This window comes from Sus scrofa, chromosome 10, assembly GCF_054392235.1.
Source record: "Sus scrofa isolate SSC_HxYL_T2T_F1_AM1 chromosome 10, Sscrofa_HxYL_maternal_Yorkshire_Landrace_v2.0, whole genome shotgun sequence".
Lineage (NCBI taxonomy): Eukaryota > Metazoa > Chordata > Mammalia > Artiodactyla > Suidae > Sus > Sus scrofa.
In genome coordinates this window covers 75345101-75369405 of record NC_139392.1, presented here as the reverse complement: position 1 = coordinate 75369405, position 24305 = coordinate 75345101, and the positions used below count along the sequence as shown (strand labels likewise).

At 43.3% G+C, this 24305-nt stretch overlaps 1 long non-coding RNA gene across 1 annotated transcript; it reads left to right on the top strand.

The window, feature by feature from the left end:
- Window positions 1-7683: 7683 nt before the first annotated feature.
- Window positions 7684-13419, top strand: LOC146399526 (uncharacterized). Its single transcript, XR_014817994.1, has 3 exons — window positions 7684-7783; window positions 8282-8471; window positions 13307-13419. It is a non-coding gene; the product is annotated as an uncharacterized LOC146399526 (long non-coding RNA).
- The last annotated feature ends 10886 nt before the right edge of the window (window positions 13420-24305 follow it).

Genomic DNA, 24305 nt, shown 5'->3' with positions numbered 1-24305 from the left:
TTTTCTTTTTTGGTGATATCTTTGTCTGGTTTTGAAATTAGGGTGATGGTGGCATCATAGAATGTCTTTGGGAGTGTTCCTTCTTCAAACTTTTGAAAAAGTTTAAGGAAAATGGGCACCAGATCCTCTTTATATGTTTGCTAGAATTTGCCTGAGAAGCCATCTGGTCCTGGGCTTTTATTTGTAGGGAGTGTTTTTATTACATATTAAATTTCATTTCTAGTGATCGGTCTGTTCAGTTGGTCTGTTTCTTCTTGATTCAGTTTTGGCAGGCCGTAAGATTCTAGAAAGTTGTCCCTTTCTTCCAGAGTGTCAAATTCATTGGCATATAGTTGTTCACAGTATTCTCTTACGGTTTTTTGTATTTCTGCAGTATCCACTGTGATTTCTCCTTTTTCATTTTTCATTTTGTTTATTTGGGTTCTTTCTCTCCTTAATGAATCTAGCCAGGGGTTTGTCAGTTTTGTTTACCTTTTCAAAGAACCGGCTCTTGGTTTTATTAATTTTCTCTGCTGTTTTTTGAATCTCTATTGTATCGATTTCCTCTTTGATCTTTATAATTTCCTTCTTTCTGCTGACTTTAGGTCTTTTTTGCTCTTCTTTTTCTAATTCATTTAGGTGGAGGGTTAAGTTGTCAATTTGAGATCTTCTTTTTTGAGGAAGGCCTGTGTTGCTATGAATTTCCTTCTGAGCACTGCTTTTGCAGCGTCCCATAGATTTTGAAGGTTGTGCCTTCATTATTGTTTGTCTCAAGGTATTTTTTAATTTCCTTCTTGATTTCCTCATTGGCCCATTGGTTTTTTAGTAGCATGTTGTTTAGTCTCCATGTAGTAGGTTTTTTCTCTTCTTTTCCTGTGGTTGATTTCTAGTTTCATGCCATTGTGGTCAGAGAAGATACTTGAAATAATTTCTGTGCTTTTAGTTAGAAGCTTTTAAATCATAACCCACCAAGGCTGCGAAGTTTAGAAAAATCTCTAAAATAAAAGCATTTCTGTGTTGTATTTCCTCCACCTCAGATATTAATTATGTCATTCATAAAGCCACAAACCCAAAACAGAAAGAAACCATTTCCAGAGCACTAGTCTCTGTGCTGGATGCTAAAAGTGACAAAATGTGGCTTCTTTTCTCTAGTTGTTGCTGGTTGTCAGCAGGCCCCTGAATGCTCATGACTCACTGGACTAAATAATAAATAATACAAAGGCACTTTATGAAACTGCAAAGGAAATGGGAAGTTTTTTTTTTTTTTTTTTTTGTTTTTTTTTATTTTTATTTTTTTTTAATTTTATTTTCCCACTGTACAGCAAGGGGGTCAGGTTATCCTTACATGTATACATTACAATTACAGTTTTTCCCCCACCATTTCTTCTGTTGCAACATGAGTATCTAGACATAGTTCTCAATGCTATTCAGCAGGATCTCCTTGTATATCTATTCTAAGTTGTGTCTGATAAGCCCGAGCTCCCGATCCCTCCCACTCCCTCCCCCTCCCATCAGGCAGCCACAAGTCTCTTCTCCAAGTCCATGATTTTCTTTTCTGAGGAGATGTTCATTTGTGCTGGATATTAGATTCCAGTTATAAGTGATATCATATGGTATTGGTCTTTGTCTTTCTGGCTCATTTCACTCAGGATGAGATTCTCTAGTTCCATCCATGTTGCTGCAAATAGCATCATGTCATTCTTTTTTATGGCTGAGTAGTATTCCATCGTGTATATATACCACATCTTCCGAATCCAATCCTCTGTCGATGGACATTTGGATTGTTTCCATGTCCTGGCTATTGTGAATAGTGCTGCAATGAACATGCGGGTGCACGTGTCTCTTTTAAGTAGAGCTTTGTCCGGATAGATGCCCAAGAGTGGGATTGCAGGGTCATATGGAAGTTCTATGTATAGATTTCTAAGGTATCTCCAAACTGTTCTCCATAGTGGCTGTACCAGTTTACATTCCCACCAACAGTGCAGGAGGGTTCCCTTTTCTCCACAGCCCCTCCAGCACTTGTTATTTGTGGATTTATTAATGATGGCCATTCTGACTGGTGTGAGGTGGTATCTCATGGTAGTTTTGATTTGCATTTCTCTTATAATCAGTGATGTTGAGCATTTTTTCATGTGTTTGTTGGCCATCTGTATATCTTCTTTGGAGAAATGTCTATTCAGGTCTTTTGCCCATTTTTCCATTGGTTGATTGGTTTTTTTGCTGTTGAGTTGTATAAGTTGTTTATATATTCTAGAGATTAAGCCCTTGTCAGTTGCATCATTTGAAACTATTTTCTCCCATTCTGTAAGTTGTCTTTTTGTTTTCTTTTGGGTTTCCTTTGCTGTGCAAAAGCTTTTCAGTTTGATGAGGTCCCATGGGTTTATTTTTGCTCTAATTTCTACTGCTTTGGGAGACTGACCTGAGAAAATATTCATGATGTTGATGTCAGAGAGTGTTTCGCCTATGTTTTCTTCTAGGAGTTTGATGGTGTCCTGTCGTATATTTAAGTCTTTCATCCATTTGGAGTTTATTTTTGTGCATGGTGTGAGGGTGTGTTCTAGTTTCATTGCTTTGCATGCAGCTGTCCAGGTTTCCCAGCAATGCTTGCTGAATAGACTTTCCTCTTCCCAGGAAATGGGAAGTTATAGGAAGAACCCACTTAGTGTCTGAGATTTTATTAGGAGCTTCACAGTTTTGTCCTAAAGGGATAGAAAGCTTAGTTCCGGCAGGAAACAGTTTTGTTCAGGATGGTTCCAGGTACTGGGCACCAGGTACTCAAATCAAATCTGATTTTCCCAGCCGATGACTCTGTGTGTCCAGCAGATGGCGCCAAAAGACTGGTAGTAGCTGAGATGCACAGGCTCCTGTTTGGAAACCATGAAATGTAAATATGTAAGGCAAGAGTCTTAAACAAAACGCTGGTGGGACTTCCCATTGTGGCTCAGTGGAAACGAATCTGACTGGCATCCATGAGGATGAAGGTTCCATCCTTGGCCTCGCTCAGTGGGTTAAGGATCTGGCATTGCCGTGAGCTGTGGTGTAAGTCACAGACGTGGCTCGGATCCTGTGTTGCTGTGGCTGTGGTGGAGGCCAGCAGCTGCAGCTCCAGTTTCAATCCCTAGCCTGGGAACCACCATATGCCTCAGCTGCTGCCCTAAAAAAAACAAAAACAAAAAACACTCGAATGGTCCATCTGCGACCCTTTCTTTTGCTCCATTTTAATGTGACATGTGGGTCAAAATGAGAAGCAGACAGGAAAATGGTTGCGTCTCCTGGAATGTGGTAACATTGTGGGATAATGAAAATGTAAGTGAAACACAGAGACAGCCCAGTAAAATAGCATCTAAACAACACAGAGCTGGTGTGGGGCAGTTGTGTGTGTGTGTGTGTGTGTGTGTGGTGTGTATGTGCGTGCGCATACGTGTGTGTACAGAGTCAGCAAAACAATGGAAGTGATGAAGAATACTTCAATAAAAAGGTAAGATAAAATATTGCAGAAAAACCTAAAAGAGAAAAAGTTGAAAGAGAGAAAAAGAGAGAAGAGCAAGCTCAAGGAAGCAAGAGACTGAGGAACTTAGATAAAAGTATTACTACAGGAATTCCAGCCTGTCGTAGGTTAGTGGTAATGAATCTGACTAGCAAACACGAGCACGAAGTTTTGATCCCTGGACTCGATCCCTGGACTCCATCAGTGGGTTAAGGATCTGGCATTGCCGTGAGCTGTGTAGGTTACAGACACGGCTAGAACCTGGTGTTGCTGTGGCTGTGGTGTAGGTCTGTGGCTGCAGCTCTGATTGACCCCTAGCCTGGGAACCTCCATATGCCACAGGTGTGGCCCTAAAAAGACAAAAAGATAAATAAAAAACAGGAACTCCATGGAAAGGATCCTATTCCTCTCTTTCTTGCAGTTCAAATAATAGGTGACTTGAATTTCAAGTGAATATTGTATGAGTAAAGAAAAAAATACAAGTCATCTGGGACCAATTCAATGGAACTGTAATGCTTCGTTTCAAGGGACCCTGAATTTGTGCCCATACAGACCAGGATCGTTCCATACAACACGCAGCACCTGCTGCAGAAGCTGCAGTCAAGGCCGTAGGTCCTGAAAGAGGAAACTCCCTACTCTGGAAAAGGAGGAAAGAAAAACACAACATCGAGTTGGAATAGTAGACCTACTGGGTTTACTTCTTCTTTGTTAAGATTTTAAAATCTCCCCCATTAAAAGATAGAGTCTGCATCTGATTAGGTGGCTGCTGCGAATAAGAGGTTTAAAGAAGTGGGGCAGGAAATTATTATTTCTTTTTTTAAAAAGTTAATTACTAAAATACAGTTGATTTATAATGTGCCAATTCTGTTCTACAGCAACGTGAACCAGTCATACACGCACACACACACACATTCTTTTTTTAATATTTTCCTTCATGGTCTATCCCAAGAGATTGGATATACAGTAGGACTTTTGTTATTTAGCCTTTTAAAATGTAATAGTTTGCATCTATTAACCCCAAATTTCCAGTTCATCCCCTTGGCAACCACAGGTTTCTTCTCTATGAGTCTGTTCCTAGTTGGTAGATAGGTCCATTTGTGCCATATTTTAGATTTCATGTAGAAGTGATATCATATAGTATTTGTCTTTTCTGACTTCACTTACTATGAGAATTTCTAGTTGCTTGGTATGAGAATCCATGTTGCTGTGAATGGCATTATTTTGTTCTTTTTTATGGTTGAGTAATATTCCACTGTATATATGTACTACATCTCCTTAATCCATTCGTCTGTCAATGGACATTTAGGTTGCTTCCATCTCTTGGCTATTGTGAATAGTACTGCTATGAACATATGGGTGAACATATCTTTTGGTCTTTTTTTGTGTGTGTGTGTGTCTTTTTGCCTTTTCTTTAGCCGCTTCTGCAGCTAGGGCTCTAATCAGAGCTGGAGCCGTTGGCCTACACCAGAGCCACAGCAATGTGGGATCTGAGCCGCGTCTGCAACCCACACCACAGCTTATGGCAACGCTGGATCCTTAACCCACTGAGTAAGGCCAGGGATCGAACCCACAACCTCATGATTCCTAGTAGGATTCGTTAACCACTGCACCATTATGGGAACTCCTGAACATATCTTTTTGAATTGCAGTTTTTCCCCCCAATATGTGCCAAGGGTGGGATTGCTGGATCATGTGGTAATGCTATTTTTAGTTTTCTGAGAAACCTCCTTACTGTTTTCCATAGTTGTTGTGCCAATTTAATTCTCCCCAAGCGTGTAGCAGGGTTCCCTTTTCTCCACACCCTCTCCTGCATTTGTTATTTGTAGACTTATGAATGATGTCCATTCTGACTGGCATGAAGTGGCACCTCATTGTACTTTTGATTTGCATTTCTCTAATTAGTGATGTTGAACATTCTTTTCATGTGCCTACTGGCCATCCTTATGTCTTCTTTAGAGGAATGTTTATTTAGCTCTTCTGTGTATATTTCAATTGGGTTGCTTGGTTTTTTTTGTTGAGTTGTATGAGTTTGTGTTTTTTTGAGATTTTGCCTTTGTCAGTTGAATTGTTTGCAACTATTTTCCCCACTTGTAGGTTGTTTTTTCATTTTGTTGACTGTTTCCTTTACTATGAAAAAGCTTGTTTGATAAGGTCCCATTTATTTAGTTTTGTCTTCATTTCTATTGCCTTAGGAGGTTAACCTAAGAAAATACTTGTACAATTTATATCAGAGAATGTTTTGCCTGTGTTCTCTTCTAGGGGTTTTATGATGTCATGTCTTATGTGTAAGTCTGTTTTTAAGCAATTTTGAGTTTATTTTTGTGCCTGGGGTGAGGGTGTGTTCTAGGTTTATTCATTTACATGCTGCTGTCCAGTTTTCCCAGCACTACTTACAGAAGAGACTGTCTTTTTCCCATTTTATATTCTTACCTCCTTTATTGAAGATTAATTGACTGTAGGTGTCATGGTTTATTTCTGAGCTCTGCTTTCTATTCCATTGAAATGTATGTCTGTTTTTGTACCAGTACCACACTGTTTTGATTACTGTAGCTTTTTAGTATTGTCTGCAGTCTGGGAGAGTTATGATTCCTGCATTTTTTTTCCCCTTCAGGATTGCTTTGGCACTCTTTTATGGTTCCATATAAATTTTTGGATTATTCTACTTCTGTGGAAAATGTCATGGGTAATTTGATAGGGATCACATTAAGTCTGAAGTATTGCCATTTTAAAGATATTAATTAAAATACAGCCATTTTAAAGGTATCAATTCTCCCAATCCAGAAGCATGGGACATCTTTCCATTTCTTTGAGTCCTCTTTAATTTCCTTTATTAAGTTTATAGCTCTCAGCAGATAAGCCTTTCACCTCCTTGTTCAGGTTTTTCTTTGATATCTTTTGACTTTAAACATCCTCCTGCTATGATCCATCTTTAAAGTAGGAATTCATTTCTATTGCCTTAGGAATAGAAGATGAGTTAATTTACTCTTCAAGACTAGTGTTTGTGCAGTGCTTTAAAGTCCTATGCAAAAGATAGGATAGAAGCAACAGGAGTGTAAACTATAGAATGAAAATTTAAACTGGAACCCATTTTGAAATTACTTGTTAAAAAAAGACAGATCAGGAGTTCCCATCGTGGCTCAGTGGTTAACGAATCTGACTAGGAACCATGAGGTTGCAAGCTTGATCCCTGGTCTCACTCAGTGGATTAAAGATCTGGCATTGCTGTGGCTGTGGGATAGGCCGTCAGCTATAGCTCTGATTGGACCCCTAGCCTGGGAACCTCCATATGCCGTGGGTGCAGCCCAAGAAATGGCAAAAAGACCAAAAATAAATAAATAAATAAATAAAAGACAGATCAGGGATGGATAGAACACACCGGTGCCCAGACTGACAGCTCTGGGAGACCAGGTCTGGAATAGTCTGCAATATTCTCTGTCTCAGTGCCGAGCATCAAGCCAGGCATGAAGCTGGCAGTCAGCCAGTATGTGTCCATCCTAATGGAGCATATGCATTTTTGCTTTTGAGCTCCTCTTGTAGTTTGTCAAAAAGTATATCTTAGGAGTTATCCTATGGAGCAGTGGGTTAAGGATCCAATATCTTCACTGCAGTGGCTCAGGGCACTGCTGTGGCACGGGTTCGATCCCTGGCCCAGGAACTTCTGCATGCTACTGGTGCAGCCAAGAAAAAAAGTATATCTTGGAGATTTATTTCTAATTACTCCAGAGCTTCCTGATCAGGCTCCCCTGGATTATGGTGAGGAAACTGGACCCTCACAGTAGTCTAGGGCAAGTGGGAATGCAGAAGGGGTTGCCTTGAAGCAGGTGTGCAAGATGTGGCCCAAATGAGCCAGCAGGGCTGCTTGGGAGGTGTCCACAAGAGGCCACCTGGCCAGCCCATAAATTCTTCCCTCCCAGAAGCTCTCTATCTGGAGAAGGTGCTGGTTGCCAAGTGCTCCAAGCTGCTGTGAACATCATCCATATTCTTGTTTCTCATCTGCAGATCTGGGCTCCGTGTCTGTGAGCACAAAGAAAGGAGCAGGGCTCATAGATAAGCAAGCACATCTGAGCACCCAGGCTGTTTCTTGCTATGAGCTTTCCAACAAGAGACTGAAGCCTCTACAGCTAAGCTTCAGCAAGTCCTTTGTCTGTGATGGGAGCTTCCTCTTGTGGAACACATTTTTTTTTTTCTGTAGACAATCAACTTTTGTTCTCTCCCAGCAGAGCTCCTACACAGCCCCAGGCTACTCTTTCTCTACCTGGATCATGGGAGGACTGCTCTCCTTTCCAGCTCTTTTTGGAAATCTGTTAGAGAGAAAAGGTATTTCCCCTGGAGAAAATCTATTTCTTGGGGTTCTAAGTGACTGGTTACTTTCTTCCTCCTGGATCCCAGGGAGGAGTAGAGGAGTGTGGACACAGTTACAAGCCTGCCCGTTGCACCAGTGAGGCAGCGCAGGGTGCTCCACTAGATCAAAGGTTGCTCCTCTGGAAATCCTGGCCATTGGGTTCACAGCTTAAGAAATGGCTTTGCAGCCAAATTCGGAGTGTGGCAAATTCTTCAGGACTCCAGACTCGATTTTTCCTGACTACCCAATGGCATAGGAAGAAAAAAGGGAAGAGGGTGGGGAATATTCTAGTGTGAAAGAAATACGAAACAGATCTAAGTCACGTAAAAACTTTATACAGTGTTTCAAATAAACCTATAGTAAGAAAGATTGTTTCAGGTATTTGAAGAAATTTTATGAAGTTGGATTTCATAATTTTGTTGGGTATGTTAATGGCATTATGGTTATGTGATAGAATAATTTCTTATTTTTAGGTGCCTAATGAAGTACTCAGTGACATCAGGACTTAAAACTTGGATTTGCTTTAATATATCCTCACTTAAAAAAAAAAAAAACTATTGGAGTTCCCGTCGTGGCTCAGTGGTTAACGAATCCGATTAAGAACCATGAGGTTGCGTGTTGGATTCCTGGCCTTGCTCAGTGGGTTAAGGATCTGGCATTGAGGTGAGCTGTGGTGTAGGTTGCAGATGCGGCTTGGATCCAGCATTGCTATGGCTCTGGCGTAGGCTTGGCAGCTACAGCTCCCATTCGACTCCTAGCCTGGGAATCTCCATATGCCTCGGGTGCGGCCCTAGAAAAGGCAAAAAGACAACAAAAACAAAACTATTGATGAAACAAGTATGGCAAAATATTGATGGTTATTGAAGCTGAATAATTGGTATCTGGGGGTTTGTCATACTCTATTTTGGGGTATATTTGGAATTTTTATAAAAATTTAACAAGAGAAAATTTAATATTTTATATAAAATATGGGATTTATGGGAGAAAGTCCGCTTCAAGAGAACTGTTGCGCCATCCAGTTTGGCCAGCAGAGGGCGGTGTGTTGCTCCATTAAAACAGGTCGGGAGACGACTGCTGCATGCTGCTCCATCCTGTCTCTTCGAGAGGAGACTGTTCTTTGGGTCATCCAGATTCTCCAGCAGAGGGCAGTGTGTGGCTCCATCCCGGCTGGCGGTGAAGATCTGTGTCTCCATCAAAACTGCCCTGGACGAGCTACCGTTTGTGGCTCTGTGGTAACGAACCCCGGCTAGTATTCGTAAGGACGCGGTTCCATCGCTGGCCCTGCTCAGTGAGTTGGGGCTGTGGTGTAGGTCGCAGACGTGGCTTGGATCTGGTGTTGCTATGGCTGTGGTGTAGGCTGGCAGCTGCAGCTCGGATTTAACCCCTGATCTGGGAACTGCCGTATGCAGCAGGTGCGGCCCTAGAAAGACAAAAACAAACAACAACAACAACAACAAACCCACCTGGCTTGGAGAGAGCTGTGTATTGCACTATCCTCGCCGGCAGAGGGCAGTGTTTCACTGCATTCAGGCCAGCCAGGAGCTTGATATGAGTCAATCCATCAAAACAGACCAGACGGCTGGTTATTGCTCCATCATAACGGACCGAGAGAGGGCTGAGTGTCTATATCGTGACCGAGCTGCAGAGGGCAGTGAGTTTTTCCATCAAAACAGATTGGGAGAGGGTTATGTAACACTCCATCAAAAGTGACTGAAAAAAAAATATATATGACAGTGGGTAGTTTCCTCTGTGGCAGTGCCTCAGCAGCTCCAGGAGATAGGTTTGACCCACAGCAGGCACAGTAGGTGAAATGGTCTGGCACCATAGGTCGCAACTGCAACTTGGGGGAAAAAAACGAATTCTGATTCGTTATGTTTTCTTACTTCCCAGCCACCGCGATGCAGTTAGATTTTACCAGTATCTAGCTGCAGGAATGCAGCTCTGTTTTACTGTATCCCAGCAGCCAGGTTGAATAAAAGAGGAACAGCCGAGAGAAGTAGGCATTGCTGGATAACCAGCCCAGGTGTTTTCTTTTGTTGGGCTGGTCCGTGTCTCAGGGGACATGTCACAAGCTGGATTTGATCCAGAATCAGCAATGCCGACAATAATGTTAACACCGCTGGGGTTTTATTTTGTGTTTGAAGTCAGTCTGTCCTCTGGCTCTGATTCATATCTCTGGAAAGTTCTATTCTCACACATGGAGTTTCATCCTTGACATGAGATGTCCCTGTCATCTGCTATCCTGCAGAGCACCTTCACAGTGGTCGATTTCTTTTCTTTTCTTTTTGCCATTTCTTGGGCCGCTCCCGCGGCATATGGAGGTTCCCAGGCTAGGGGTCGAATCGGAGCGGTAGCCACCAGCCTACGCCAGAGCCACAGCAACGCGGGATCCTAGCTGCGTCTGCGACCTACATACACCACAGCTCACGGCAACGCCGGATCTTTAACCCACTGAGCAAGGGCAGGGATCGAACCTGCAACCTAATGGTTCCCAGTCGGATTCGTTAACCACTGCACCACCACGGGAACTCCCCGATTTATTTTCAAGAAAGTATCTCAGATTTCTCTTTTCTCTTCTAGCTGCCCCTTTGGCTTTGTTAACTGCTGAGCCACTAAAGGAACTCCCTTAATTTTGTAGTACAACAATTTGAAAGTCTGATTTCAAGTCTAATTTGTCTAAATTCTTGGCCTCTAAACACTGCTGTAACTGAAAAAGTTGCAGGGCAAAAATATGTAGCTCCAAATGGAAGAAGTCTATTGTTGGAGTGCTTATAATGGGGGACCTGACCAAATCCAAATGGGAAACTTACAAGATTGAAGGCAGTGTAGTGTCATCACAGGGTGGACCTTCTCCCGACCTCCTTCTTCTGTCCTTACTGCCAAAGCCCCTGTACCTCACTAAATCCTGTTACACAAATATTTAACTATAATCCAGGTATAAGCAGTTCCCAAAAGACCCCAATTTTCTGTAAAACAATACGTCAATGTTTATATTTAACTCTTAATAAACATATTTTTTGAAAACTCACAGCTGAACACAAATATGTACTAAGGTCTTTCTCCTGATTAAGACACTCCAGGGAGCTAGGAGCTTCTGAGCACTAGAGAAGTGGTCCCCAAACCCCTAAAAAAGCTGGCTTCCTTTCCTGGAACTCAGCACACCAACAAGTAGATTGACTAAGGAAAGATATGGTGCAAATAACCTTTTTTTTTTTTTTTTTTTTTTGTCTTTTTAGGGCTGCACCCATGGCATTATGGAGGTTCCCATGCTAGGGGTTGGGAGCTGAGGCTGCTAGCCTATACCACAGCCACGGCAACTCAGGATCCAACCATGTCTGCAACTTACATCAGAGCTCATGGCAATGCTGGATTCTTAACCCACTGAGCAAGGCCAGGGATTGAACCTGTGTCCTCATGGATACTAGTCGGGTTCATTAACCACTGAACCACAATGACAACTCCTAAATAACTTTTAAGAAAGAATCTGTGGGAGCTTCCTGGTGGCCTAGCACTTAAGGATCCTGCTTTGTCACTGCTGTGGCTTGGGTTCAGTCCCTGGCCCAGGAACTTCTGTATGCTGTGGGTATGGCAAAAAAGAAAAGAAAAGAAAAAGAATTTGTGAAGAAAATGTGGTATTTACATTCAATGGAATATTATTTGGCCTTAAAAAAGAAAGAAATCCTGACACTTGTGACAAAATGGACAGAAGGACCTTATGCTCAGTGAAATAAGCCAGTCACAGAAGGACAAATACTCTGTATGAACCCGGTACTATGAGGTCCCTAAAATAGTCAGACTCACGGAAGCTGAGTCAGTAGTGCTTGCCTGGGTCTTGAGAGTCAGAGAAATGGAGAGTTGTTATTTATTTGGTTTTTTAAAAATTTATTTTGCTTTTTAGGGCCACACCTGCAGCATATGGAAGTTCCTAGGCTAGGGGTTGAATCAGCTGCCAGCCTGCACCACAGGCTGGTGTAGATCCTCAACCCACTGAGTGAGGCCAAGGATCAAACCCTCGTCCTTGTATATACTAGTCGGATTCGTTTCCCCTGAGCTGCAATGGGAACTCCCATTTTGTGTTTTGTTTGCTGAGAGTTATTACCAAGCAGTTGTAAAGTTTGTTTTGCTCCATGAACGTGTCCTAGACACCTGCTGTACCATCGCATGCCCACAGTTAATTAAATCATGTGTCACAATTTAAGAGGGTAGATCTCATGTTTGGTTAAGTGTTCTTACCAAAACCAAAATCAAACAAACAAAACCAAAAGGATACCCTGGGAGGTACTGGCTATCTCCATGACTTTGACTGTGGTTACCAAATCATGGATGTTTGCACACATCCAACCTCATCAACTTGTGCACATTAAATATGTGCAGGTCTTTGTAAACCAATGATACCTCAATAAAGCTGTAAAAACTGCATTTGTGTTTTATTACTGCAAGTGGCATCAACATCTGCTGCGCAATAGTAAATCCGCGTAGGAGACATATTCTGTCAGTCTGTAGGCAAGGAACTAGGCAACCTTGCCGCGGATGTACAGTCCTTGACCGCAGCCAAGCCCCGTGAAAACACTCCCCCTAGTGGAGGGAAAGTGCTTGGGACGAAGTACCCCAACCTCTTGGTGATTGTCTTGAAAACCCAAGCCTGTTACAAACCTCCTACTCACCAAAGGGCTTTTGGTAAAGCAGGCCTTATGAAATTTTAACTCCTTTCCTAGTTCCAAACAGTGTGCTGAGTGGCACTTGTGGAGCAAAAAATGTACAATGAAGAGAGAAAATGGCAAGGGTTATAGATAAAATGCTTTCATTGACAGAGGCATCTGCTGTGTGATGGCGATGCTAGGCTGTGCCCGCATGCAGTGGTTCTCAAACTTAAATGGTCATTTGAAACACCCGGGCATCTTGTTAAACCACAGGTTACGATTCAGTAGGCCTGGGATGGGGCCTGAAATTCTAAATTTCTAACAAGTTCCCAAGAGACGCAGGTGCTGCTGGTCCAAGACCACACCCAGGGGAACCAGACCCTACCATCTATGTTTTCAACAGGGGAGTCGGGCCTTTCCTGAGCCTGTCTCAATTAGCCGGCAGCAGGGAACAAGTGTGGATTCCCATAGAGGCGGCAATCGCGAGTTACACAGAAGGCACAGAAGCTACAGGTAGTAACTAATGAAGGTAGTAGCTAATTATTGGCAGGTTGACTACCCAAACTGCTTACCTCTCTTAAGTGTTACTTCCAGCCAAGCCAGATGGCACCTTTGGGTTAAACTTCTGTAAATCCAATTTGCATCTCCTCTAAGGAGCGGATGCAGCAGTGGAGCCCAGGAGGAGCCCTGCGGTAGGGCTCCACAGCGCCCCTACTGGCAGGAGGAGAGTCTAGCGGGAGGCGGGGCGCTCTTTAAAAAGGGAAGAGAAGCAGCTGAGCAGCTGAAGCATCCCTGTCTGCAGATGAGGTGCGGCGGCATCTCTGCTCAGGCTGTTAGCACAAAACCCTTCCCTTACAGGGCAGCTCTTTACAAATTCCCCCGTGACCTAAGCCACCGATGACACAGCTCCAGTGGAACATGTCAGCTCTGGAGGTCAAGGCAGGACTGGTTCCAGCACCCACACCTCGAAGGTAAGACAAGGAGCCCCAGAGGGCTGCCATCTCTTTCTGTGGGGACCCCTGTGGTGCTTCCCCATCCTCTGCTTTTCTGAAGGAAGCTACCCTCTGTGATTCCGAGGTGTTACCCTGGCCCCCACGCTGCTATGAATGCCTAGAAATTGCTTGAAAAGAGAGGAAATAAAAGATTGATGTGCTCTCTGCCAGGGTCTCCCCTACTCAGCGGCCAGAGAAGCTGTTAGACTTGGTTGAAGCAAAGTAAGTGCCGCAACCTTCCCCCCCAGCCCCGCTCCCTGCCTGGTAATTTTGGGCAACCTGTTTTTTTTTTTTTTTTTTGGTCTTAAAATACTTTCTTATTTGCCTTTTATTTCTTTTTTTTTTAAATTTTTTTAAATTTTCCCACTACAGCAAGGGGGTCAGGTTATCCTTACATGTATACATTACAATTACATTTTTCCCCCACCCTTTGTTCTGTTACAACATGAGTATCTAGACAAAGTTCTCAATGATACTCAGCAGGATCTCCTTGTAAATCTATTCTAGGTTGTGTCTGATAAGCCCAAGCTCCCGATCCCTCCCACTCCCTCCCCCTCCCATCAGGCAGCCACAAGTCTCTTCTCCAAGTCCATGCTTTTCTTTTCTGAGGAGATGTTCATTTGTGCTGGATATTAGATTCCAGTTATAAGTGATATCATATGGTATTGGTCTTTGTCTTTCTGGCTCATTTCACTCAGGATGAGATTCTCTAGTTCCATCCATGTTGCTGCAAATGGCATTATGTCATTCTTTTTTATGGCTGAGTAGTATTCCATTGTGTATATAGACCACATCTTCCGAATCCAATCCTCTGTCGATGGACATTTGGGTTGTTTCCATGTCCTGGCTATTGTGAATAGTGCTGCAATGAACATGCGGGTGCATGCGTCTCTTTTAAGTAGAGCTTTGTCCGGATAGATGCCCAAGAGTGGGATTGCGGGGTCATATGGAAGTTCTATGTATAGATTTCCAAGGTATCTCCAAACTGTTCTCCATAGTGGCTGTACCAGTTTACATTCCCACCAACAGTGCAGGAGGGTTCCCTTTTCTCCACAGCCCCTCCAGCACTTGTTATTTGTGAATTTATGAATGATGGCCATTCTGACTGGTGTGAGGTGATATCTCATGGTAGTTTTGCTTTGCATTTCTCTTATAATCAGCGATGTTGAGCATTTTTTCATGTGTTTGTTGGCCATCTGTATATCTTCTTTGGAGAACAGTCTATTCAGGTCTTTTGCCCATTTTTCCATTGATTGATTGGTTTTTTTGCTGTTGGGTTGTATAAGTTGTTTATATATTCTAGAGATTAAGCCCTTGTCAGTTGCATCATTTGACACTATTTTCTCCCATTCTGTAAGTTGTCTTTTTGTTTTCTTTTGGGTTTCCTTTGCTGTGCAAAAGCTTTTCAGTTTGATGAGGTCCCATGGGTTTTTTTTTTGCTCTAATTTCTATTGCTTTGGGAGACTGACCTGAGAAAATCTTCATGATGTTGATGTCAGAGAGTGTTTTGCCTATGTTTTCTTCTAGGAGTTTGATGGTGTCCTGTCGTATATTTAAGTCTTTCAGCCATTTGGAGTTTATTTTTGTGCATGGTGTGAGGGTGTGTTCTAGTTTCATTGCTTTGCATGCAGCTGGGCAACCTGTTTTTAACCACATCTGGCCCTCAAGTGGTATTCCTAACAGCTGGAAGGGTAGTTCTCCCAGCTTAATCAGACAGTTCCAGATGTTTCCTTTCACTTGGCCCATTGTGTGTATCTGATGCATTCAGGATGTCTAGGAGAAGGACAGGAGCTTTGCGGACCTAATCATGAATGGGCATGGTTAGGCAGTGGTTGCCAGGGGTTAGCCAGGAGCGAAGGATGAACAGGTGGAGCATACAGAATTTCTAGGGAAGTGAAAATACTCTGTATGATACTCTAATGATGGATACACACCATTATTTGTTCAAACACCAAGAGTGAACCCTAATGTAAACTATTGACTTTGGCTGATGATAATGTCAGTGTAGGTCCGTCTGTTGTGATGAATGTCCCATCTGGTGGGGGATGTTGATGGTGGCGGATGTTGATAGCCTTATGCTTGTGTGAGGGCAAGGGCTATATGGGAAATCTCTGTGTGTTCACCTCAATCTTGCTATGAACCTTAAAACAGCTCTACAAAATAGCCTTAAGGAGTTCTTCTGTGGCGTAGCGGGCTAAGGATCCAGCATTGTCACGACAGTGGTTTGAGTCGCTGCTCTGGCACTGGTTTGATCCCTGGCCTGGGAATTTCTGTATGCCATGGGTGCAGCCCCCTCGCCCAAAAAAAAGCCTTAAAAAAGGAATAGGCATGGTATCCTCTCTCAGCGAGGGGTATGAGGCCAGAGATTGTGTGGCAGCTGAAGAATAGTTGAGGCAGATTTGGGGGTGCCTGAGGAACCCCCTCTCCAGGTGCCTTCTTCATGGTTTTGAGGCTGTGAGGGGGGTCTGCTCCTCTGAGAATGAGGTACAGGAATAGAAAGTCACGGATGGGGACCTGGAGCCAGTGGGGTTGGGCCACTGCAGATACAGACGTGAGAGGTGGCGTGTCTGTTCACCGCGCGAGAGTGTTACTGAAAGTGGGGTCTGGCTGCACACCGCTCTAAACCCAACAAAGAGACAGGATTGGTGGAAAGGAAAGTTTGCTTTATTTTGGAGGCTGGCAACCCGGGAGCTGGGGGTGTTGGCTTGTAGGGTATGTGTGTATGGGAAGGGCGGACACCCTCCACTGACAGTCAGGGGGCAAGAGCTTTTAAAGGGAAGTTTCAGGGGTGTATAGGCGGAGGGACTGGGCTGCATGCAGAGACAGCACAGTCAGCTCTGACAGTCATCTATCTTGATATTGGTGCAGTGGTCTGAACAGCATAAGCTTGATTGGGTTTTTTTGGGGTCTATTTTTAAAAGACTTTTTATTATAATTGATTTACAATGTTTGATGAAATTCTGCTGTACAGCAAGTGACCCAGTCATACATAAATATACATTCTTTTTTTCTCATATTATCTTCTATCGTATTCTGTTACAGGTGATTAGATCTAGTTCCCTGTGTAGGACCTCATTGCTTATCCATCCTAAATGTAATAGTTTGCATTTACTAGCCTCAAACTCCCAGTCCATCCTACTCCCTCCCCTTCCCCTTGGCAACCACAAGTCTATTCTCCATGTCTGTGAGACTGTTTCTGTTCTGTAGATAAGTTCATTTGTGCCATAATTTATTTAATTAATTAATTTATTTTTTGGTCTTTTTGCCTTTTCTAGGGCCGCTCCTGCAGCATATGGAGGTTCCCAGGCTAGGGGTCGAATCGGAGCTGTAGCCGCTGGCCTATGCCACAGCCACAGCAACACGGGATCCAAGCCGCATTTGTGACCTACACCATAGCTCACAGCAATGCCAGATCCTTAACCCACTGAGCAAGGCCAGGGATCAAACCTGTAACCTCATGGTTCCTAGTTGGATTTGTTAACCACTGAGCCACGATGGGAACTCCATGTGCCATATTTTAGATTCCACAAATAAGTGACATCATGTGGTATTTCTCTTTCTAACTTACTCCACTTAGCATGAGACTCTCTAGTCACATCCGTGTTGCTACAAATGGCATAATTTTGTTCTTTTTGTGGTTAAGTCGTATTCCATTGTTATATGTACCACATCTTTTCAAAAATTTTAAATTATAGTTGATTTACAATGTCCTGTCAATTTCTGCTGCAAAGCAAAGTGACCCAGCTATATACATCCATATACATTCTGTTTTTCACATTATCCTCCATCATGTTCCATCACAAGTGATCAGATACAGTTCCCTGTGCTATATAGCAGAATCTCATTGCTTATCCATTCCAAATGCAATAGTTTGCCATCTGCTAACCCCAAACTCCCAGTCCCTTTCCCTCCCCCTCCCTCTTGGTAACCACAAGTTTGTTCTCCATGTCCATGAGTTTGTTTCTTTTCTGTAGATAGGTTCATTTATGCCATATATTGGATTCCAGATATAAGTGATAGCATATGGTATTTGTCTTTCTCCTTCTGACTTACTTCACTTTGTATGAGAGTCTCTAGGTCCATGTACCATATCTTCTTATACCATTCACCTGTCGATGGACATTTAGGTTGTTTCCAAGTCTTGGCTGTTGTCGCTAGGGCTGCTATGAACATAGGGGTGCATGTATTGTTTTGAATTGTAGTTGTGTCCAGATATATGTCCAGGGTGGAAATTCTGGGTCATATGGTAGTTTGATACTTAGTTTTCTGAGGAATCTCCATGCTGTTTTCCATGGTGGTTGTTCCAGTTTACATTCCCACCAGCAGTGCAGGAAGGTCCCCTTTTCTCCACACCCTCTCCAGCATTTGTTATTTGTGGACTTATTAATGATGGCCACTCTGGGAGCTGTGAGGTGATACCTCATTGTAGTTTTGATTTGCATTTCTCAAATAATTAGAGCATTTTTTCATGTGCTTGTTGGCCATCCACGTGTCTTCTTTGGAGAAATGTCTATTTAGGTCTTTGGCCCATTTTTCAATTGGGTTGTTACTTTGCTGTTGCGGTGTATGGGTTGTTTGTATATTTTGGAGATTATACCCTTGTCGTTTGCATCATTTGCAATTATTTTCTCCCATTCCGTAGGATGTCCTTTCATATTTTATGATTTCCATTGCTGTGCAAAAGCTTCTAAGTTTGATTAGATTCCATTGGTTTATTTTTGTTTTTCTTTCTATTGTCTTGGGAGACTGACCTAGGAAACATAGATAAGGTTGATGTCAGAGAATGTTTTGCCTATGTTCTCTGATGGTACCTTGTCTTATGTTTGTCTTTAAGCCATTTTGAGTTTATTTTTGTGCATGGTGTGAGGGTGTGTTCCAGTTTCATTGGTTTACATGCAGCTGTAAAATTTTCCCAGCACCACTGCTAAAGAGACTGTCTTTTTCCCATTTTATATTCTTGCCTCCTTTGTCAAAGATGAATTGACTATAGGTGTCTGGGTTTATTTCTGGGCTCTCTATTCTATTCCATTGTTCTGTATGTCTGTTTTTGTTATCTCTTGATTATTACAGCTTTGTAATATCTTCTGAAGTCTGGAAGAATTATGCTTCCTGCTTAAGTTTTTCCTTCCTGAGGATTGCTTTGGCAATTCTGGGTCTTTTGTGGTTCCATATAAATTTTTGGATTGTTTGTTCTAGTTCTTTGAAAAATGTCATGGATAATTTGATAGGGATTGCATTGAATCTGTAGATTGCTTTGGATAGAATGGCCATTTTAGCAATATTAACTCTTCCAATCCAGGAGCATGGAGTATCTTTCTATTTTTGGAATCCTCTTTAATTTCTTGATTAATGTTTTATAGTTCCCAACATTTAAGTATTTAACCTCCTTGGTGAGGTTTATTCCTAGGCATTTAATTTGGGGGGTTATGATTTAAAAAAATAGTGTATTTTTATATTCTTTTCCTAATATTTCTTTCTTTTTCTTTTTTTTTTTTTTTTTGCTATTTCTTGGGCCGCTCCTGCGGCATATGGAGATTCCCAGGCTAGGGGTCCAATCGGAGCCGTAGCCACCAGCCTACGCCAGAGCCACAGCAACTCGGGATCCAAGCCACGTCTGCAACCTACACCACAGCTCACGGCAACGCTGGATCATTAACCCACTGAGCAAGGCCAGGGATCAAACCTGCAACCTCATGGTTCCTAGTCGGGTTCATTAACCACTGCGCCACGACGGGAACTCCATAATATTTCAATGTTAGTATACTGAAATGCAACCAATTTCTAATTGCTAGTCTTTTTTTTTTCTTTTTTTTTCTTTTTTTTGTCTTTTTAGGGCCGCACCAGTGGCATATGGAGGTTCCTAGACTAGGGGTCTATTTGGAGCTACAGCTGCCAGCCTGCACCACAGCTCACGGCCATGCAGAATGGTCAACCCACTGATAGAGGCCAGGAATTGAAACCGCAACCTCATGGTTCCTAGTCAGATTCATTTCTGCTGTGCCACGATGGGAACTCCTTAACTGTTAATCTTGTATCCTGCTACTTTGCTGAATTAGTTAACCAGTTCGAGTAGTTTTTGTGTGGAGTCTTTAGGATTTTCTATAAATAGTATCTTGTCATCTGCATATAGTGACAATTTTACCTCTTCTCCTCCAATTTGGATGCCTGTTATTTCTTTCGTTTGTCTGATTGGCTAGGGCTTCCATTACTATGTTGAATAAATTGATTGTTTTAAGGACAGGTAACCCTCACTTCCAGGGTCGGTTTGTTCCCATTTTTGAGGTCAGTTGTTGGAATTGTGGCAGCTTATGTCGGGCTACAGTCTGGTCATATAGTTAACCTCTTCCACCCAATAGGGGTTTCAGTGTCTACACGACAGCTCACAGGATATGGCTCAGAATATTATCCACAACCCATGAGGAGGAACTAAAGGTCCTTGGCCGTGCGTAGTGACCAATCTGTTGTTATTTGCTCTTATCTATTTTCCTTTGCTTCTGCATTTTCTCACTTCTCTGATTAAACTTATTCCTTTACTAAATTTTTTCTACAGACAAAAAGCTGGGGGAGGACATGGTGAGGAAGGACCTGCTCCATTTTAAGAGCAGGAAAGGGAGGCTGTTGCTGGTGATCATAGAAACTCATCCATTGCACCTTCCCCCACCCCACCTTGCCAGCCTACCCCCTTAACCCTTGTCCCAAGCAACAGGCACTAAGCTGTGTATAGACGTGAAACTCACAGTCTATGTCAGATGCTTTCTTTATTCTGGAGCCCACTGTGAGCAAAGTTAGGCCTTCCTATCTGCTTCCTTGTGGCCCAAACACCTGCAGGCCACATGGCTAGGCTTGGGCAAGCCTGGAACTAAGGCCTTGTGACAGCCTCCACCCCCACTCCAATGATGTCTAAGCCTTTAGACTGCCCTGGTTGGCCAGTTCCCACCTGGGTGACTTGCTCACTTCTGGCCACTGGGGGTTGGGGGGGCACTTCAGGATGACTTCTGTCACTTGTCTGAACTCCTGCAACTTGGCTGAATTTGTTAAGGACCTAGCTCAGTGGTTCTAGACATGGATGCACATTGAATTCACCCATGTGGTCTTACTGGTTCTGGTGTTATTGGTCTGGGGTGTGACCGCTGCAGTGGGAATGTTTAAAGCTCCCATGGATGATTCGAGTGTTGGCAAAAGGGGACCTCACTGGCCCAGCTGAAGCAGGTCTAGATCTGATGATTAGATAGCCTGATGCTGGAACTCCTCACTGCCCTCATCTGGTTTGTACAAAGAAGGGGTGATTTGGAGAAGAAAGATTGGAAACCTTCTTCATCTTTTTGCTGTAGTCTTTAATGATGCATCCACCAGGTGGCCAATCTCTTTCTTTTGAGTAACACTTTTCGGAGTTCTCGTTATGGCTCAGTGGTAACAAATCCAACTAGTATCCATGAGGACACAGGTTTGATCCCTGGCCTTGCTCTGTGGGCTAAGAATCCCATGTTGCTGTGAGCTGCAGTGTAGGTCACAGACACAGTTCAGATCTGGCACTGATGTGGCTGAGGCATAGGCCTGCAGCTATAGCTCTGATTTGACCTCTAGCCTAGGAACTTCCATATGCCATGGGTGTGGCCCTAAAAAGAAAAGAAAAGAAAAAAAAAGAACAGAAAACACTTTTGATACACATTATATATCAGATAAGATACCAAATGCCCAGTTAAATTTGAATTTCAGAAAACAATGAAATTTTTTAGTATAAAAGTATATCCTATGCAATATTTGGGATATACTTAGACTAAGAAGTTATTCACATTGAACTGGGTATCCTGTATTTTTATGAAAAATCGGGAGACTCTAATAGATAAATCAATTATTTTTGTTACAGATGACGAAAACCTGACTCAAACTAATTCAAGCCGAAAAAGGGGAGGTGAATTTTATGTAACTGAAAAGTCCATGTATTTGGGCTGTATTTAGAGGTATCCAGGAGACTCTCTCCATAGTTCTTAGCTCCTTTTTCTCCATCCAGGTCTTTCTAAATAGAGGGAAAGAAGGCCCTTGGGGGCTCTGGGCTCCCACAGTCATAACAGCTTATGATCCCAGTGAAAGAGAAAGTCTCTCAGTGCTCTAGAAACAAGCAAGGCTGATGTTTCTAGCTTGAGCTAGCAGCTCCTAAACCACTACCCATCAACCAAGGAAGTTGAGTAGTGGGTCTACTGTTGTGTTTCTCCCGTGCCCACTCTGGTGCTGGAGGGATGATCACTCCCTCCCCAGATCACAGGGACTGATCAGCATTACAGTGACCAGGATATGGGTAGCTTGCCAGGGGAAAGGATTTTGAGCAAGTGTCCATCTACTCCATGCAAAGAGGAAGTGCACTACATGCTCGTCCCAAATGTGAGCAGATGCTGCCTAATGGAGGGTGGATCCAAAAACTAGGATGGCGTTGAAGTCGGAAACAGTGAGTGACTCCCTAAGGGTCTCTAAACGCACTGCATGGTTGCTCAGTTGTTCCAGCAGGACGGCACACACAACTTGCTAGCTCTCTGCTGTCCAGGAGGGGCTCCTGCATGTAGAAGAGACTGGGGTCTTTCGTGTGTCACTTGGGGTGGGGCTAGAGGTCCAGGGCTGCCCTGGCTGGGGGCATCCCTCCAGCTCTGTGTGCTCCTCTGGCTGTGAAAGTGGAAACCTCTGCAACTGGTGTGGTTGAAGACACCCACTTCTGATGCCTGAATGGCTCATCCACAACACTCTTGCTGCATGGTGCCCTGGTAACCCCACCAGGGTGACCCCTGAAAATTCTCTGGCCCTGTGCGTGCTGGTTAATTAGGGCCCAGAGGAAGCAGGAGAGCTGTAGGAGTTGCCCCCATTCTGCTTTGTCTTGTGACTTTTCTGTTCATGGGACACGTGTTTTGAGTTCTCAGCTGCCCTGCAAGAGCATAAGTATCTTGAAGGCAGGGACTCTTCTCTTCTGTCATCCGGTCCAGTATGGGGCTCTGTTGGACGTATTATCTTACTAGAAAGATGGGGAAGAAGGCTCCTTTATGCTCTTGTTCCCAGTTCCTGTAAACCAGCATTTGTATGTAACATACCTCTCTATTCGTATGTATTTCTTTATTTATTTTTTGTCTTTTGCCATTCGTTGGGCCGCTCCCACGGCATATGGAGGTTCCCAGGCTAGGGGTCGAATCGGAGCTGTTGACGCCAGCCTACGCCAGAGCCACAGCAACGCGGGATCCGAGCCGCGTCTGCGACCTACACCACGACTCACGGCAACGCCAGATCCTTAACCCACTGAGCAAGGCCAGGGATCAAACCTGCAACCTCATGGTTCCTGGTCGGATTCGTTAACCACTGCGCCACGACGGGAACTCCTCTATTCGTATTTAAATGTATATCAACAATTTAAAACATAATTGCCCATCTCGGAGTTCCCGTGTCATGGTGCAGCAGAAACAAATCCGATAGGAACCATGAGGTTGCATGTTTGATCTCTGGCCTTGATCAGTGGGTTAAGGATCCGGCTTTGCCATGAGCCGTGGTGTAGGTCACAGAGGCAGCCCGGATCCTGCGTTGCTGTGGCTGTGGCGTAGGCCAGCGGCTACAGCTCCGTCTAGACCCCTAGCCTGGGAACCTCCATATGCTGCACCCCTAGCCTGGGAACCTCCATATGCCTTGGGTGCCACCCTAAAAAGACACACACACACACAAAAGAATAACATTTTTTGTAAGGAAAGATGATGGATCCTTAGATAGGGTCCTTAATTTTACCACCAGTGTGGTGATTATTATTTATTTATTTAATAAAAAGTATCACATTTATTTCAATATTTAGTTTCACTTTTAAATTAAAGCTGTTGGATAATTTTTTTGTAATTTAAAATTATCAGGAGTTCCTGTCATGGTGCAGCGGAAACGAATCCGACTAGGAACCATGAGGTTGTGGGTTCGATCCCTGGCTTCACTCAGTGGGTTAAGGATCTGGCATTGCCGTGAACTGTGGTGTAGGTTGCAGACTCGGCTTGGATCTGGCGTTGCTGTGGCTGTGGCATAGGCTGGCGGCTACAGCTCTGATTAGACCCCTAGCCTGGGAACCTCCATATGCTGTGGGTGCAGCCCTAAAAAAAAGAAAAGGAAAAAAAGACAAAAAAATAAAATAAAATTCATTATCAGAGGTAAGGAAAACATTAATGAGCTATTAATTACTGTCAGTAAGTAAAATTATTAACCATGCATTTGTAAAAGCTATATTAAAGTGTAAAAAGTTCCAGTTATACTACTTAACTAAAAGAAATATCTTTTAGCTCTTTATTTCTAATTCTCATTTTGACATAACACAGTTTTCACCCAGTTTCTACTATGCTGAACAGAATTTTTCCAAATGTTAAATAAGTCTTTCTTTATCACTTATGAAAATGACTTTTTTGGGGGTCTTTTTAGGGCTGCACCCACAGCACATAGAAGTTCCCAGGCTAAAGGCTGAATCGGCGCATGGCTGCTGGCCTACACCACAGCCCCAGCAATGCAGGATCCGAGGCCTCATCTTTGACCTGCACCACAGCTCACAAAAATGCCAGATCCTTAACCCACTGAGTGAGGCCAGGGATTGAACCTGCAACCTTGTGGATACTAGTCATATTTGTTTCCACTGAGCCATGATGGGAACGCCTTAACTGTTATTCTTTTAAAAGTGCCTTAGAAGAAATTTGAAATTTTAATTTCCACTGTGAGCCTGTTTGATCAAAAAGCATAGGGCATCACCAGGTGGGAGTGGGGAGGGGGGGACTGGGGGTCTGGGATTGGCACATGCACAATATTTATTGTATATGGAATGATTGGCCAATGGGGCCCTGCTGTAGAGCACAGAGAACTCTACCAAGTAT